At 46.4% G+C, this 18,018-nt stretch overlaps 1 pseudogene across 1 annotated transcript; it reads right to left on the bottom strand.

The window, feature by feature from the left end:
- Positions 1-1,873: 1,873 nt before the first annotated feature.
- Positions 1,874-17,207, bottom strand: LOC311107272 (annotated as a pseudogene). The gene is made up of 7 exons: positions 17,191-17,207; positions 9,904-10,033; positions 9,156-9,260; positions 8,441-8,622; positions 6,167-6,243; positions 3,099-3,360; positions 1,874-2,500 (listed from the first exon to the last, which is right to left on the bottom strand). The product of its transcript is annotated as an uncharacterized misc_RNA (transcript).
- Between the last annotated feature and the right edge of the window lie 811 nt (positions 17,208-18,018).

Below are 18,018 nucleotides of genomic sequence, written 5' to 3'. Positions count from 1 at the left end.
TCATTTAATTTAGACAGAGTGGGATAGTTGCATGTAGGAACATTTCCATATTGCTGAATATAAACAGCACCCAAAAAATTGTAATGTGAAAATAAAATCCTTTCACTCATTTCCCTCCACCATTACCAATCCAATCCATAACATGCAATGCAATTCTGTTTATACACTGAACAAAAATATAAACACAACATGAAACAATTTCAAAATATTTTACTGAGTTACAGTTCATATAATGAAATCGTTCAATTGAAATCAATTAATTAGGTCCTAATCTATGGATTTCACATGACTGGGAAGGCACATATGCATCTGTTGGTCACAGATACCTTAAAAAAAAGGTAGGGCCGTGGATCAGAAAACCAGTCAGTATCTGGTGTGAGCACCATTTGCGTCATGCACCGCGACACATCTTCTTTCGCATAGAGTTTATCAGGCTGTTGATTGTGCCCTGTAGAATGTTGTCCAACTCCTCTTCAATGGTTATGCGAAGTTGCTGGATATTGGCAGGAACTGGAACACGCTGTCGTACACGTCGATCCAGAGCATCCCAAACATGCTCAATGGGTGACATGTTTGGTGAGTATGCAGGCCATGGAAGAACTGGGACATTTTCAGCTTCCAGGAATTGTGTACAGATCCTTGCAACATGGGGCCATGCATTATCATGCTAAAACATGAGGTGATGGCGGCGGATGAATGGCATGACAATGGGCCTCAGGATCTCATCACGGTATCTCTGTGCATTCAAATTGCCATCGATAAAATGCAATTGTGTTCGTTGTCCGTAGCTTATGCCTGCCCATACCATAACCCCACCACCACCATGGGGCACTCTGTTCACAACGCTGACATCAGCAAACTGCTCACCCACACGACGCCATGTACGCTGTCTGCCATCTGCCCGGTACAGTTGAAACCGGGATTCATCCGTGAAGAACACACTTCTCCAGCGTGCCAGTGGCCATTGAAGATGAGCCGCAGTCAGGTCAAGACCCTGGTGAGGACGACGAGCACGCAGATGAGCTTTCCTGAGACAGTTTCTGACAGTTTGTGCAGAAATTCATCGGTTGTGCAAACCCACACTTTCATCAGCTGTCCGGGTGGCTGGTCTCAGACGTTCCCGCAGGTGAAGAACCCATATGTGGAGGTCCTGGGCTGGAGTGGTTACACATGGTCTGCGGTAGTGACGATGGTTGGACATACTGCCAAATTCTATAAAACGACGTTGGAGGAGGCTGATGGTAGAGAAATGAACATTAAATCTCTGGCAACAGCTCTGGTGGACATTCCTGCAGTCAGCATGCCAATTGCACGCTCAATCAAAACTTAAGACATCTGTGGCATTGTGTTGTGTGACAAAACTGCACATTTTAGAGTGGCCTTTTATTGTCCCCAGCACAAGGTGAACCTTTGTAATGATCATGCTGTTTAATCAGCTTCTTGACATGCCACACCTGTCAGGTGGATGGATTATCTTGGCAAAGTATAAACGCTCACTAACAAATTTGTGCACAAAATTTGAGAGAAATAAGCGTTTTGTGCGTATGGAACATTTCTGGGATCTTTTATTCAGCTCATGAAACCAACACTTTACATGTTGCGTTTATATTTTCATTCAGTATAAATACTAAGCAATGAGTATTAGCTGGGCAACAGATGACTCAGTGCCACCTGGTGTCAATATAGGGCATAGCTTTTTCAATAATATGCAAAGATAATACAGTAGGCCTATTACAATTCACTTTTAGAGAACATTTTATCATTGACCAAACTGAGTATAAATAGGCTGAACTATGATTGCAATGATGACAGGTAGAAGTTTCTTCCCAAATGGACAAGGAAGCAAAAGCAGGTGCCGTTGTAGTTCAACCCATCAGGATGAAGGTGATGAATCCTCATTGGCACTCCTGGTTTGCGTAGATCAGGAACCCAGTAAAACAGACTATCTGTCCAGAACGGGTCATAGAATAGCCCATTCTATTCCGAGTAGAAGATCTGCAGCCAAACATGGTCCTGACGCTCTAACTGGAGAACCGTGGAACCGGACGCCACATCGTGGTTCCCAGTGTTGGCGTCAAACGTCTTTTGATCTTGTACTGCCCGTTGTGCACCAGCCTGATCGCCAAGTGCTTGTTGGCCAGTGTGATGTCATAAGTGAAGTAGTAGACTCCCGGGACAGAGCAGACAAACTTCCCGGTCGTGGCGTTGTAGTGGTTCCCCTCGTTCAGTAGAATCCATTTGAACCGGATCGGGAGACGCTCTTTGGGGTAACTCTTGGTCATGGCAGAGAAGGCGGAGCAGGCTGAGTTGGTGCCGCAGTTACAGCCCCCAGGAGCCCCTGTCTCACCCGTGTCCCCTGTCTCCCCCTTGGTGCCCCCCAGTCCGGCCAGACCTGGGGCCCCACGCGGGCCCTTCAGCCCTCGGGGTCCATGCTTGCCTACAACGCCATCAAAACCTTTAACCCCGGGTTTACCTTGGTTCCCAGGCCTCCCCTGTTCACCTGAAGATCAGACAGAGACAGAGACAGGTCATGGCTAATTCACATTCATATATTCACACCAGACAGCTCACAATACAGCGTACTGCATAGGAACACAACATTATAGCTAACACAGGAAGCAATATCAAGGACTACAAGAGTACACAACATTATAGCTAACACAGGAAGCAATATCAAGGACTAAAAGAGTGGTAAAGTGGTTAGCGTGACAAGCAACCTTGTCTGAAACCTAAAGACTCATGTTAGCTCCCAAATGTAATGCCTCTAGGCTTCAGCTCAGTGGGCTAACTAACAGGTAATGCCTATACTGTAGGCTTCAGCTCAGTGGGCTAACTAACAGGTAATGCCTATACTGTAGGCTTCAGCTCAGTGGGCTAACTAACAGGTAATGCTTATACTGTAGGCTTCAGCTCAGTGGGCTAACTAACAGGTAATGCCTATACTGTAGGCTTCAGCTCAGTGGGCTAACTAACAGGTAATGCCTATACTGTAGGCTTCAGCTCAGTGGGCTAACTAACTCAGCCTTGAGTTGTACTACAGTACTCGGATTCAGACCCAGTCCAGGCTACTACCTGGATGCTTCCATTGTGCTTCTTACCTCTGTTACCCCTCTCCCCCTTCTCTCCATCCCCCCCCCATCCAGGCCATCCTTCCCTGGGGTACCCATGGGGCCCATTTCCCCTGGAGATCCAGGGGCCCCTGGGTTTCCACCGGGCCCCTGAGGGCTGGGTAGACTACACACCAGCTGGGAGGAATGGATGGTGATGTTGTGGCGCTTCATGTACGAGGAGTGTGTAGTCTGGATCTGGGAGGTAGTGATGGATAGCACACCATCAGAGACAGCTGGAGCATGGTAGTAGCTGAAAAGGTAAGGGAGGCATTTAGAAGTCATCAGTTGGAAAGCTGTGGTTGTAGAGATCATCAGCACCGATGCATTACACTGCTGTCATCAGCCAAAGGTTTGCTGACCAAAACTGAGATTTCACAAATAATTTGATGTTAATTGACATGCATTCAAATGCATAATGTGTTGTCTACAAACCAAAACACAGAGTAAACTTTGCTGAAAAATACAGTTGAACAACAAAGAATGTTAGCTACAGTGGGGGAAAAAAGTATTTAGTCAGCCACCAATTGTGCAAGTTCTCCCACTTAAAAAGATGAGAGAGGCCTGTAATTTTCATCATAGGTACACGTCAACTATGACAGACAAATTGAGAATTTTTTTCTCCAGAAAATCACATGATAGGATTTTTAATGAATTTATTTGCAAATTATGGTGGAAAATAAGTATTTGGTCACCTACAAACAAGCAAGATTTCTGGCTCTCACAGACCTGTAACTTCTTCTTTAAGAGGCTCCTCTGTCCTCCACTCGTTACCTGTATTAATGGCACCTGTTTGAACTTGTTATCAGTATAAAAGACACCTGTCCACAACCTCAAACAGTCACACTCCAAACTCCACTATGGCCAAGACCAAAGAGCTGTCAAAGGACACCAGAAACAAAATTGTAGACCTGCACCAGGCTGGGAAGACTGAATCTGCAATAGGTAAGCAGTTTGGTTTGAAGAAATCAACTGTGGGAGCAATTATTAGGAAATGGAAGACATACAAGACCACTGATAATCTCCCTCGATCTGGGGCTCCACGCAAGATCTCACCCCGTGGGGTCAAAATGATCACAAGAACGGTGAGCAAAAATCCCAGAACCACACGGGGGGACCTAGTGAATGACCTGCACAGAGCTGGGACCAAAGTAACAAAGCCTACCATCAGTAACACACTACGCCGCCAGGGACTCAAATCCTGCAGTGCCAGACGTGTCCCCCTGCTTAAGCCAGTACCTGTCCAGGCCCGTCTGAAGATTGCTAGAGTGCATTTGGATGATCCAGAAGAGGATTGGGAGAATGTCATATGGTCAGATGAAACCAAAATAGAACATTTTGGTAAAAACTCAACTCGTCGTGTTTGGAGGACAAATAATGCTGAGTTGCATCCAAAGAACACCATACCTACTGTGAAGCATGGGGGTGGAAACATCATGCTTTGGGGCTGTTTTTCTGCAAAGGGACCAGGACGACTGATCCGTGTAAAGGAAAGAATGAATGGGGCCATGAGTGAAAACCTCCTTCCATCAGCAAGGGCATTGAAGATGAAACGTGGCTGGGTCTTTCAGCATGACAATGATCCCAAACACACCGCCCGGGCAACAAAGGAGTGGCTTCGTAAGAAGCATTTCAAGGTCCTGGAGTGGCCTAGCCAGTCTCCAGATCTCAACCCCATAGAAAATCTTTGGAGGGAGTTGAAAGTCCGTGTTGCCCAGCGACAGCCCCAAAACATCACTGCTCTAGAGGAGATCTGCATGGAGGAATGGGCCAAAATACCAGCAACAGTGTGTGAAAACCTTGTGAAGACTTACAGAAAACGTTTGACCTGTGTCAACAAAGGGTATATAACAAAGTATTGAGAAACTTTTGTTATTGACCAAATACTTATTTTCCACCATAATTTGCAAATAAATTCATAAAAAATCCTACAATGTGGTTTTCTGGATTTTTTTTTCTTCATTTTGTCTGTCATAGTTGACGTGTACCTATGATGAAAATTACAGGCCTCTCTCATCTTTTTAAGTGGGAGATCTTGCACAATTGGTGGCTGACTAAATACTTTTTTTCCCCACTGTATGTCTTCATCGAAATTGCATATCATTGTCGTTCAACTATAAAACATTTACATTACATTTACGTCATTTAGCAGACGCTCTTATCCAGAGCGACTTACAGTTAGTGCATACATTATTCTTTTTTATTTTCATACTGGCCCCCCGTGGGAAGCGAACCCACAACCCTGGCGTTGCAAACGCCATGCTCTACCAACTGAGCTACCTCCCTGCCGGCCATTCTCTCCCCTACCCTGGACGACGCTGGGCCAATTGTGCGCCGCCCCATTGGTCTCCCGGTTGCGGCCGGCTACAGCAGAGCCTGGATTCGAACCAGGATCTCTAGTGGCACAGCTAGCACTGCGGTGCCTTAGACCACTGCGCCACTCGGGAAAACAAAGTGTTGTGCGTAATGGAGAGTTTTTCTAGATCTCGCACACATTATGCCATCGTTAGGGAAAATGCTGAAAGAATAGAGAAAGAGAAAACATATCGGCTACTCACCAACTAAAGAGGTCAACTTGATAAACAGCAGCATTTATATGGGTTATCCAACCCTTCAGTTCCACAGAACGGAAGCACAACCTTAACCCCTAAATAATACTCCAATGTCAGGTCGAAATACTCTCTGACGTGCAGCATTGTAAAGAAATCCTGTGTATTTTAACCCCAAACGCAAAACATGAACATCCACCCTGTTTCAACAATAGTTCTCTCTCTGTCAACAAATACTTTCACCATGAGGTAATTAGTTTCAACCAACCAGTTATTGTGGGAAATTTTATCAGACACTTGGAGATTCCCTAGGCTCGTGATTGATTGACAGCTTTGGACAGTTGTGCCAAGGGGCCAAATTGCATTAAGGGATGTTTTGATAGGCGTTATACAATCAACTTCTCAGGTTCTCATCATAACATGAGAAATCAGAAGAAAAAAAAACATCATACAAGGCAGCCCCATGCAGAAACTTAGTTGAACTGAGTAGAAGTGCACTGTGAGGATTACCAGATGTGTCCAGACAAAGTGACAAGAACCGGAGAAAACCCATCAAAATCTCACACATGGAAGAAGAGAGTGAAGCACTGTTTGCATTGTTTCACAGAATAAAACCACGACATTAACTAAATAAAATACATGATGAAGTTGTGATTAAGAAACGGTTAATGAAGAACTATCCCAGAGAGATGGGGACCATTGAACAACGACATTTATGGTTTGTGAATCAGAAGATGGAAGATTTTTTATTTTATTTTTTAAGATGGAAGATGATGCATGTAGAGGTGTGTCTCTCTCCCCCCTGTCCTGTTTTAGGTTCCACTGATGAGACAAGTACAAACCCATACCAGACATGGGCCAAGCTAAATATTTTAGCAGCAACCATTTGTCTGCAGTGCTTGGCACTTCTTAGGCACCAAAAGTGTTAGCCAACTTATTTTCTTTACGCAGCACCTACATCACCCATACTTTCAGTGATATGATGCGTCGTCTTAATTTTCAGTGCATATTAAGATAAAATAATTCACAAACAGAATGGGAATATAATTTGGTTTTCTATAAAAATGTCTTTATTCCACCAAATGTCTATGAGATAACCAAGGGAAGTCATTATTTATATTGGATAAATGGTCGTTTGAAAGTTCAAAATGCATTCTATATTTACAAATATGAAAGAAAATCACATTCTACCACATTGATAGACTTAATAATAAAAGGACTACAATGATGTTATGGGGAAAGTAGGAGAGGGTAGGGTAGAGGTATAGGGGTGGGAGGGTAGGGTAGAGGTATAGGGGTGGGAGGGTAGGGTAGGGTAGAGGTATAGGGGTGGGAGGGTAGGGTAGAGGTATAGGGGTGGGAGGGTAGGGTAGGGAATAGGGGTGGGAGGGTAGGGTAGGGGTATAGGGGTGGGAGGGTAGGGTAGAGGTATAGGGGTGGGAGGGTAGGGTAGAGGTATAGGGGTGGGAGGGTAGGGTAGAGGTATAGGGGTGGGAGGGTAGGGTAGAGGTATAGGGGTGGGAGGGTAGGGTAGAGGTATAGGGGTGGGAGGGTAGGGTAGAGGTATAGGGGTGGGAGGGTAGGGGTATAGGGGTGGGAGGGTAAGGTAGGGGTATAGGGGTGGGAGGGTAGGGTAGGGGTATAGGGGTGGGAGGGTAGGGTAGAGGTATAGGGGTGGGAGGGTAGGGTAGGGGTATAGGGGTGGGAGGGTAGGGGTATAGGGGTGGGAGGGTAGGGTAGGGGTATAGGGGTGGGAGGGTAGGGTAGGGGTATAGGGGTGGGAGGGTAGGGTAGGGGTATAGGGGTGGGAGGGTAGGGGTATAGGGGTGGGAGGGTAGGGGTATAGGGGTGGGAGGGTAGGGTAGGGGTATAGGGGTGGGAGGGTAGGGTAGAGGTATAGGGGTGGGAGGGTAAGGTAGGGGTATAGGGGTTGGAGGGTAAGGTAGGGGTATAGGGGTGGGAGGGTAGGGTAGGGGTATAGGGGTGGGAGGGTAGGGTAGGGGTATAGGGGTTGGAGGGTAGGGTAGAGGTATAGGGGTGGGAGGGTAAGGTAGGGGTATAGGGGTGGGAGGGTAGGGTAGGGGTATAGGGGTGGGAGGGTAGGGTAGAGGTATAGGGGTGGGAGGGTAGAGGTATAGGGGTGGGAGGGTAGGGGTATAGGGGTGGGAGGGTAGGGTAGGGGTATAGGGGTGGGAGGGTAGGGTAATAGGGGTATAGGGGTGGGAGGGTAGGGTAGAGGTATAGGGGTGGGAGGGTAGGGGTATAGGGGTTGGAGGGTAGGGTAGGGGTATAGGGGTGGGAGGGTAGGGTAGGGGTATAGGGGTGGGAGGGTAGGGTAGAGGTATAGGGGTGGGATGGTAGGGTAGGGGTGGGAGGGTAGGGTAGGGGTATAGGGGTGGGAGGGTAGGGTATGGGTATAGGGGTGGGAGAGTAGGGTAGGGGTATAGGGGTGGGAGGGTAGGGTAGAGGTATAGGGGTGGGAGGGTAGGGTAGAGGTATAGGGGTGGGAGGGTAGGGGTATAGGGGTGGGAGGGTAGGGTAGGGTTATAGGGGTGGGAGGGTAGGGGTATAGGGGTGGGAGGGTAGGGTAGGGGTATAGGGGTGGGAGGGTAGGGTAGAGGTATAGGGAAGGGAGGGTAAGGTAGGGGTATAGGGGTGGGGTATGCTGTAGGTAGAGGGTAGACTGTAGGTAGGGGTGAGCGTAGAGTATGGGGTTGTCACTATCACTCGATCACTGTCCCAGCTCCAGGAAGTTGGCCATGGGGTCGTCACTTTGACTATCACTGTCCCAGCTCCAGGAAGTTGGCCATGGGGTCGTCTTCCCTGGAGCGTTTCATCCTGAAGGCCTCCATCTCCTCCTCCGTGGGCTCCTTGATCTCCTGCAGGCAGTTGTACTTCCTCTTCCTCTCATCCACCTTCATCATCTCCTCGACCTGCTTCAGACGCACTTCCTCTGCAGCCAGGGCCTGGGGAGAGCGAGGGAGGGGAGAGAGAGAGAGAGAGAGAGAGAGGTGGATAGGGGGTGAGGGAGGGAGGGATTGGAGTGAGAGAGGGGGAGGTAGGAGGATGAGAGAGAGGGAGGTAGGGAGGTAAGAGGAAGGTTTTGGGGGTGAGATATAGTCAGGTTGGAGCACACACACAGGCAAAGGGGACTGACATGTACATAAACACACAGACATGCACATATCAAAGCAAAGAAGTCAAAGTTCACCTTGTTCAGTTTCTGTTTCTTCTCCTCCTCAGAGTCGCTGCTGTCTGAGCCGTGCTTCTTCTTTCTTCTGCTTCTTCTCCTCTTTTAGCTTCTCCCTGTGCATCTCCAGTAGTCTTTGGTTTCTCCTCAAGTCCCTCCTCAAACGGAACACAGGCCAAGGAGATCTATAGGGGGAGACACCTGTCAATCATTTCATCCCCCCCAAAAAAACTTCAGTGTTTATAATTGACTACGGAAATCACATTACCCAAAGGCTCAAACACGATTGATGATTAGTAGAATACGGACCGTAGTTTTGATGCCAGCCTCTCCGGTGCAGTAGCTCTGTTTGACCATGGAGTGGCAGCACTTGAAGCCCCAGCAGCCTTCTCTCCAGTAGGACCCACAGATACACTGCAAGGCAAAAACACAGAAACCCCTGTAAGCATGCTTATTTGAACAGATGCTACTGTACAGCCTTTAATACTGTCCTTTACTCTTTTTATTTGGCACAGTTCTTTATTATTGTAATTTATTTTATTTTACCCCTTTGTGCTCACCTATTTTGTGGTATCCGATTTGTAGTTACAGTCTTACAGTTCCATCGCTGCAACTCCCGTACGGACTCGGGAGAGGCAAAGGTCGAGAGCCGTGCGTCCTCCGAAACACGACCCCGCCAAGCTGCACTGCTTCTTGACACAATGCCCGCTTAACACGGAAGCCAGCCGCACCAACGCCGTACACCTGGCGACCGTGTCAGCGTGCACTGCGCCCGCCACAGGAGTCGCTAGTGTGCTATGGGACAATAATATCCCTGTCGGCCAAACCTAACTCGGACGACGCTGGGCCAATTGTGCGCCGCCCCATGGGTCTCCCGGTCGCGGCCGGCTGCGACAGAGCCTGGATTCGAACCAGGATCTATAGTGGCACAGCCTTCGACCACTGCGCCACTCGAGAGGCCAGTTGGCACAGTTCTTGAACACTCCAAATTGTTATTGTCTGACTGGAGACTATTCTGACTGTGCTCATCTCTACGGGGTTAGTCAGTTCTAGAAGCCTGGATGAGTATGTCCTCTTCGTATTTGGAGCGTGCCACAGCCTTCTCCTGTCCCTTCAGCACGGCACCGTGAGATGATTGACAGTTGTCTCCCCCCACGTAGTCCTCAGTCTGGGCCAGAAGCAGCTCTCTGGGGGCGGGGGGGGGGGGGGGGGCATCAGGTGGTCCTCACCCCCGTACTGAGACACACACAGTTAGAACACACAGGAATAACAGTTCTAACACACAGGAATAACAGTTATTCAATAGGACCATCAATGAACAAAAACTAATGAAACAGTTATTCAATTATACCATTAACTACTGTATGACAGGGTTGGGGTCAATTCCAATTTAATTTGAAATTCCAATTCAATTCTTGAATTCACTCATGAAGTGAATAATTTACATTGAATTCAATTCGAATTTCAACTATCTTTAAGTTATGGAATTGGAATTAGACTTGTTTGGACTGTTTGGGTTGGAATAGTAAAAACATTTAATCTTTGGAATTGAAATTCAATATTTGTACATTTCCCAGTTAAAGGAATTAATGCACTTAGTATCAAAAATGGACAACAGGGTTTGTTTTTAATTATTTAAACGTGTATTTCTTTATTTCCAGTATATTAGGCGGTCTAAACAGTGACTGAACAGTGAAGGGGTTGAATTTGAGGAATTGTTGGGGTAATATTGAATTGGGAATTGAATTCCTGGAATTTACCTAACATTTGGTATTGAGAGGAATTTAATTATTTCAATTCAAAGACTGACCTGAAATTATAATTGAATTAAATAGAATTTACAAGGAATGGGAATTGAATTAGAATTGAATGAGTGGAATTAATCCAAACCCTGCTGTATGAGGAACTTCAATTCATGTTTATTACATTGATGACACTTATGGGCTACACAACTTTCTGCATGCAGTTTATTGAAATCCTAGGTCTCTAATGACAAAAAAGAGGCTGGTGAGGACGCAGTGCAGTGTATTTATTCTGTACCTTATCCAGGACAGTCTCCTTCTGTTTGTCCTTGAAATCCTCCTTTTTGACCGGTCTGGTCTGCAGAGTATGCTTCGCAAGCGTTCCCGGAAGTCTTGCGATGTTGGGTCTCTGTGTTTAGAAACTCTGTGAAATGAATGTAAATCAGGAAGAAAAACCAGTTGGGTTGTGGGCAGGAAAGAGAGTGTGTGACTCACGCTGTGTCTGGGCCATGGTGGGGGGGTGGGGTAAGAATGATTACTTTATACTATTCCAGGTATTCCTTAAAGAGGTAGGGTTTCAATTGTCTCCGGAAGGTGGTCAGTGACTCCGCTGTCCTGGCGTCGTGGGGGAGCTTGTTCCACCATTGGGGTGCCAGAGCAGCGAACAGTTTTGACTGGGCTGAGCGGGAACTGTGCTTCCGCAGAGGTAGGGGAGCTAGCAGGCCAGAGGTGGATGAACGTAGTGCCCTCGTTTGGGTGTAGGGTCTGATCAGAGCCTGAAGGTAAGGAGGTGCCGTTCCCCTCACAGCTCCGTAGGCAAGCACCATGGTCTTGTAGTAGATGCAAGCCTCAACTGGAAGCCAGTGGAGTGTGCGGAGGAGTGGGGTGACATGAGAGAACTTGGGAAGGTTGAACACCAGACGGGCTGCAGCATTCTGGATAAGTTGTAGGGGTTTAATGGCACAGGCAGGGAGCCCAGCCAACAGCGAGTTGCAGTAATCCAGACGGGAGATGACAAGTGCCTGGATTAAGACCTGTGCCGCTTTCTGTGTAAGGTAGGGTCGTACTCTGCGAATGTTGTAGAGCATGAACCTGCAGGATCGGGTCACCACATTGATGTTAGCGGAGAACGACAGGGTGTTGTCCAGGGTCACGCCAAGGTTCTTTGCACTCTGGGAGGAGGACACAATGGAGTTGTCAACCGTGATGGCGAGATCATGGAGCGGGCAGTCCTTCCCCGGGAGGAAGAGCAGGTCCGTCTTGCCGAGGTTCAGCTTGAGGTGGTGATCCGACATCCACACTGATATGTCTGCCAGACATGCAGAGATGCGATTCGCCACCTGGTTATCAGAAGGGGGAAAGGAGAAAATGAATTGTGTGTCGTCTGCGTAGCAATGATAGGAGAGACCATGTGAGGATATGACAGAGCCAAGTGACTTGGTGTATAGAGAGAATAGGAGAGGGCCTAGAACTGAGCCCTGGGGGACACCAGTGGTGAGAGCACGTGGTGCGGAGACAGATTCTCGCCACACCACCTGGTAGGAGCGATCTGTCAGGTAGGACGCAATCCAAGAGTGAGCAGCGCCAGAGATGCCCAACTCGGAGAGGGTGGAGAGGAGGATCTGATGGTTCAGCATCAAAGGCAGCGGATAGGTCTAGAAGGATAAGAGCAGAGGAGAGAGAGTTAGCTTTAGCAGTGCGGAGAGCCTCCGTGACACAGAGAAGAGCAGTCTCAGTTGAATGACCAGTCTTGAAACTTGACTGGTTTGGATCAAGAAGGTCATTCTGAGAGAGATAGCAGGAGAGTTGGCTACTCAAAAAGGGACATGGCCAGCGGTCAAGGATGAGTTGATGAGCGAGGTGAGGTAAGGGAGAAGGTCTCCGGCAATGGTCTGGAGAAGAGAGGAGGGGATAGGGTAAAGTGGGCAGGTTGTTGGGCGGCTGGCCGTCACAAGTCGCAAGATTTCATCTGGAGAGAGAGGGGAGAAAGAAGTCAAAGCATAGGGTAGGGCAGTGTGAGCAGGACCAGCGGTGTCATTTGACTTAAAAAATGAGGATCGGATGTCGTCAACCTTCTTTTCAAAATGGTTGACGAAGTCATCCACAGAGAGGGAGGAGGGAGGGGGAGGAGGAGGAGGATTCAGCAGGGAGGAGCAGGTGGCAAAGAGCTTCCTAGGGTTAGAGGCAGAGGCTTGAAATTTAGAGTGGTAGAAAGTGGCTTTAGCAGCCAGAAACAGAGGAAGAGAATGTAGAGAGGAGGGAGTGAAAAGATGACAGGTCCGCAGGGAGTCTAGTTTTCCTCAATTTCCGCTCGGCTGCCCGGAGCCCTCTTCTGTGAGCTTGCAATGAGTCGTCAAGCCACGGAGCAGGAGGGGAGGACCGAGCCGGCCGGGAGGATAGGGGACATAGAGTCAAAAGATGCAGAAAGGGAGGAGAGGAGGGTTGAGGAGGCAGAATCAGGAGATCGGAGGGAGGAGGATTTAGCAGAGGGAAGAGATGATAGGATGGAAGAGGAGAGAGTAGCGGGAGAGAGAGAGCGAAGGTTGCGACGGCACATTACCATCTGAGTAGGGGCAGAGTGAGTAGTGTTGGAGAAGAGCGAGAGAGAAAAGGATACAAAGTAGTGGTCGGAGACTTGGAGGGGAGTAGCAGTGAGATTAGTAGAAGAACAACATCTAGTAAAGATGAGGTCAAGCGTATTGCCTGCCTTGTGAGTAGGGGGGGACGGTGAGAGGGTGCGGTCAAAAGAGGAAAGGAGTGGAAAGAAGGAGGCAGAAAGAAATGAGCCAAAGGCAGACGTAGGGAGGTTAAAGTCACCCAGAACTGTGAGGGGTGAGCCATCCTCAGGAAAGGAACTTATCATGGCGTCAAGCTCATTGATGAACTCTCCAAGGGAACCTGGAGGGCGATAAATGACAAGGATATTAAGCTTGAATGGGCTAGTGACTGTGACAGCATGGAATTCAAACGAGGAGATAGACAGATGGATCAGGGGAAAAAGAGAGAATGTCCACTTGGGAGAGATGAGGATTCCTGTGCCACCGCCGCGCTGACCAGATGCTCTCGGGGTATGCGAGAACACATGATCAGACGAGGAAAGAGCAGTAGGAGTAGCAGTGTTTTCTGTGGTAATCCATGTTTCCGTCAGCGCCAAGAAGTCGAGGGACTGGAGGGTAGCATAGGCTGAGATGAACTCTGCCTTGTTGGCCGCAGAACGGCAGTTCCAGAGACTGCAGGAGACCTGGAACACCACGTGGGTCGTGCGCGCAGGGACCACCAGATTAGAGTGGCAGCAGCCACGCGGTGTGAAGCGTTTGTATGGCCTGTGCAGAGAGGAGACCAGGGATAGACAGACACATAGTTGACAGGCTACAGAAAAAGGCTACAATAATGCAAAGGAGATCGGAATTAAATGAACTAAACATCTGGGAAAGTGAGAGAGCGGGGCCTCCCTCACTTACGTTTCACTGAAACACTCAAATATAACTCTCCCAACTTCCACTTTAGAAATTATAATTGTTGTAAACTACAGTGGTTCAATGTTTTCTAGGAATAGACTCTAACTTAGATTATTCAGCTAGCTAACTTGGTACAGTATTCTTCCGTGAAAACCGTCCAGGGCACCGAATCCTATGACGCCATAGCCAACTAGCATGCCAGCCTCCAATAACACTGTTTAGCACCAATACTCGGTTACAACAAACCACCAGTGTGTTTACACGCCAAACAGATCTTTTTGCCATTGCTTTGGGAAGTCTCACATCAGCCCAGCGGCCAACAGCACTCCGAAGAGCTGCCAGACGACCAGGCCCTATGATTCCCTGTCAGCCTACAGCTGTTGCCCGTCGTTCCACCAAGGCTGGTACAAAACGGCGTCTCACGACTGGACGACCAAAAAGCCAGAACAGTGTCTTTGAGCACCCATACTGTTCACATGCTAAAAGGAAAAGGCCATCAGAAATTACACATCACAAGTTGTCTGACTCAGTGTATGCAAATAGTTCTCACCCAAAGTGAATAAAGCACATGTGAAGTAAACTGATGTTCCCCTTGAAGTTCCTACTGTCTCAATCAAAGACAAAATGCTCAAGGGGAGTGGTTAGCCACTGGCATAGAACAAATATGTATGTATTAAGGATTTAGGCAAATGTTATTAATCAGTGACTGAAATATTTTTCAATCTTGAAATACAAGGCAAATGTATGTAACAGTGACTGAAATTTCGCGCTACATGATATTCTCTTCCGGACTTGGAGAGCGTTCAAAGCGTTGTAGAACGCCCTTCTAAATAACGGGGCGTGGTTTTGGCTGAACTGCGTTGGGAAAAAGAAAGACGCCCCTCCAGCAGCTGGCGTTTTGTCACCGACCAAGCGAGGAGTTTTTGTATGGAGGTCGAATTTGGTCAACAAAACAATTATTGCCTTATTTACTACGTGAGGTTTATTTGATCGAATAGAAGTTTCGTAATGTTGAAGTTGTTATGAGTGTACTGATATAAGTAGAACACGAAACACTTTATATCGGCGTTGTCTCCAGATGGCTATGCATATTCATGGAATGAGGCTATAGTAGCGTAGCATTTCTCCCCATTGAATACAGGCGGTTGACGTCAACAACCCCTAATCGAATACCCAAAAATTGATTACAATGAGATGTTTCCACCAATCCAAAGAAAGGATAGGCGAGAGCTAGACAGCACGCCCTGCAGCTTCGTGGACAACAACTCCCATTGCTAGGGCGGAGATACATGTATCTTGTCAGTATATCTATAATCTTTGCATATGACTTCTCCAAACCGTTGCGCTGAGCCAGTTGTATGACCATGAGTTGTTCGCCACGGAGTCGAACATTTATGACGCATGTGTCCTTTGATTCATTTCATAATCATTGTAAGAAAAATAGGTTAATCAGTAAATATTTTCAGCTTATCTGCTTTTCTTTCAAAAGTGGACAAGTGAGTGCCTGAAAAAAATGACAAGAACCACATTTTCTATTGTAAAACTTTACTTATAATATTTATTATACACAAAGGAGTACAGTACAGTTCAGTTCATGAGTCTTCTCCACATGGCAGCAATAAACATATCCCCCATTTCTTCAGAAAATCTATTGTTGTGTTTCAGCTCTCTAAAAAAACGAGGGGCCAGAGAACTCTTCGAAGTAGACCTGTTGGCATAAACATCATCACAAAACACACAACGGAAGAAATAAAATAAAAACATTAGAAAAAAAGATCATATGGGTTTGATAAATACAAAACTAGGCAACAAAAAACATACATCTATTTATCTGCCTGGATGTCAAAAGTGAGGCAGAAAGATATTTTGTTGACACATTGATGGGCAAGCCATGTAAAAATGGTAGTGCTTCTGTTTGGGAATTCAGTACATAATTGATTGTTTTAAAAGGCTGAAAATTAGCGATTGTAAGGCCAATTGTCCAGTGATTCTCATAGTTGACATTCTAATTCTAAACATCAATTTAACCAATTCTAAAATTCATGAAAATGTAGCAAAGTGTTCTCATTTCAAAAACATTGGATGAGACTCATGGGAAGGATTGTTATATCATGGAATTTAACCATAACCAGCAACCAAACAGAACGGACCAGTGTGTTTTGTGCGTTGGAAGTGTGCTGCTACATGTTTGAATGCACAACATTTACAGCAGAACATTACACAAAAGTTCTGAACTGAAGGTCTCAGAACAACCTTTCTAGAATGTACAGACGTTTCAGAACACTTCACAGCTTCAGAGTGACGATAAACCACCCTGATGGAAAAGCTGCCCGATGAATCAACATTAGTTATGACAGAGAACGAGACATTCTGCTTGGCTCTTCAGTTAATCAACAGTGAACTGTCTTTTAGTGATGCAAGCAACCAGCCAGAAGATGAAGAGTCTATACTAAGGGGTTTGTGGTAAAATGTTTACAGCACCACAACACTCAATTCAGAGGTATAAAACTCTACTTTAAAAAAAGTCTAAAAGCCATGAGTTAATACATGACTAGTATTGCTTGATTCTATAAACAGCAGACACGTGCATGCGTGCACTCAAACGTACATCACTTTCACTCACAATATACATTTTTTGTGTCATCTCCCAAACAGACAATAGACATTCTCCTGACAGATGCGATTGTTTAATGACCTATGATGATGGAGCATGGTGATGGAATCATTGAACTAGAATGTGTTTCATTTCATTCTAATTCTGTGGATGGAACAGTAACGCAAGCCATAAATTGAGGTCAAAACATTGATGTGCGCACAACTAACAGGAGTGATGTTCTGAACTCTTGGAATGTTTCTGCTTGTCCAGCCATAAACATCTTAATGTAATGAACAAACAATCTGGGATCTTAAAAATTAGGGATTTGTTTTATCAACAATCTTTTGCTGTAGACAAAAAGTGTGTTTTTACTGTTTACAAGAGATGCACTTTAGATTTCAACATTGGGTTGATTTGTAACAATGTTATAAAGTCCAAACCAGTAGTTGGTTCTGCCTTTTTATAATCAGTGATCATTGAAAGCATATCGTTGATTATTCTTGATAACTGGTCGAGCTCTTAAATCTAACACCATGGCTACACCGTACCCGCGCGCGTGCACCATCGAGCGCGGGTCGATTTTGTCTATTTGAATACGCAGGTTAAAATAACAAAACCAACTGTGATCCAACTATATTAACTTGGGGCCAGGTCAAAACACACATGAAACATTCATGGACAATAAGCTAGATAGCTGTTGTTAGTGGTTTGTCCTGGGAGATGAACATTGGGGTTGTTATTTTACCTGATCATGCATGTGGTCCCATTCTTAGCTGGTCCTTTGGAGAATTTTGACCCAGATCATACAGAAATTGGGGCGTATCTCCATTCCAACAAATAATCCACAGATAAAAAAGGGAAACCTAGTTAGTTATCTTTGCTTAATATCTCCAGGTTTCTCCTGTCAAGCAACCATGTGGGGTTGTATCTTCATGAAAAACCAATATGGATATGAGAGACTTGGGAGGGTCTCAAACATAACCAAGTTCTATTTTAGAGTTTGGCATCAAAGAGGTTAGTTGACGTGTGCAAGCAGTGTGGATGAATTGATTGAATAACCTGTATTTGTACATTTATTTAGCAACGCTCACACACACAACATGGCCGGTGTAGGCAGGGTGTGGCTGAGTGAGGGTGCCCATCCTTTTTAGTTTTCCGATCGTAAACAAAGCAAGAACAAAAATGTAAACAACTTTTGAGAGAAAAAAACAGCACCAGACACTAATAACATATGAACAGAAGGACCAGAGCCTGATCAGAGCAGGTCTCCCAGCCCCAGCACCAGTTCCTATCCTTTATGCAACGTTAGTCCAGTCCAGTCCACACGCTGTGCTATGCTGCGCTGGGGATAGGAAGGCAATGCAGTACGAACACAA

This window comes from Coregonus lavaretus (genome assembly GCF_964263955.1).
Source record: "Coregonus lavaretus genome assembly, chromosome: 32".
NCBI classification, from domain to species: Eukaryota; Metazoa; Chordata; class Actinopteri; order Salmoniformes; family Salmonidae; genus Coregonus; species Coregonus lavaretus.
This window is presented reverse-complemented; position numbering and strand designations above follow the sequence as displayed.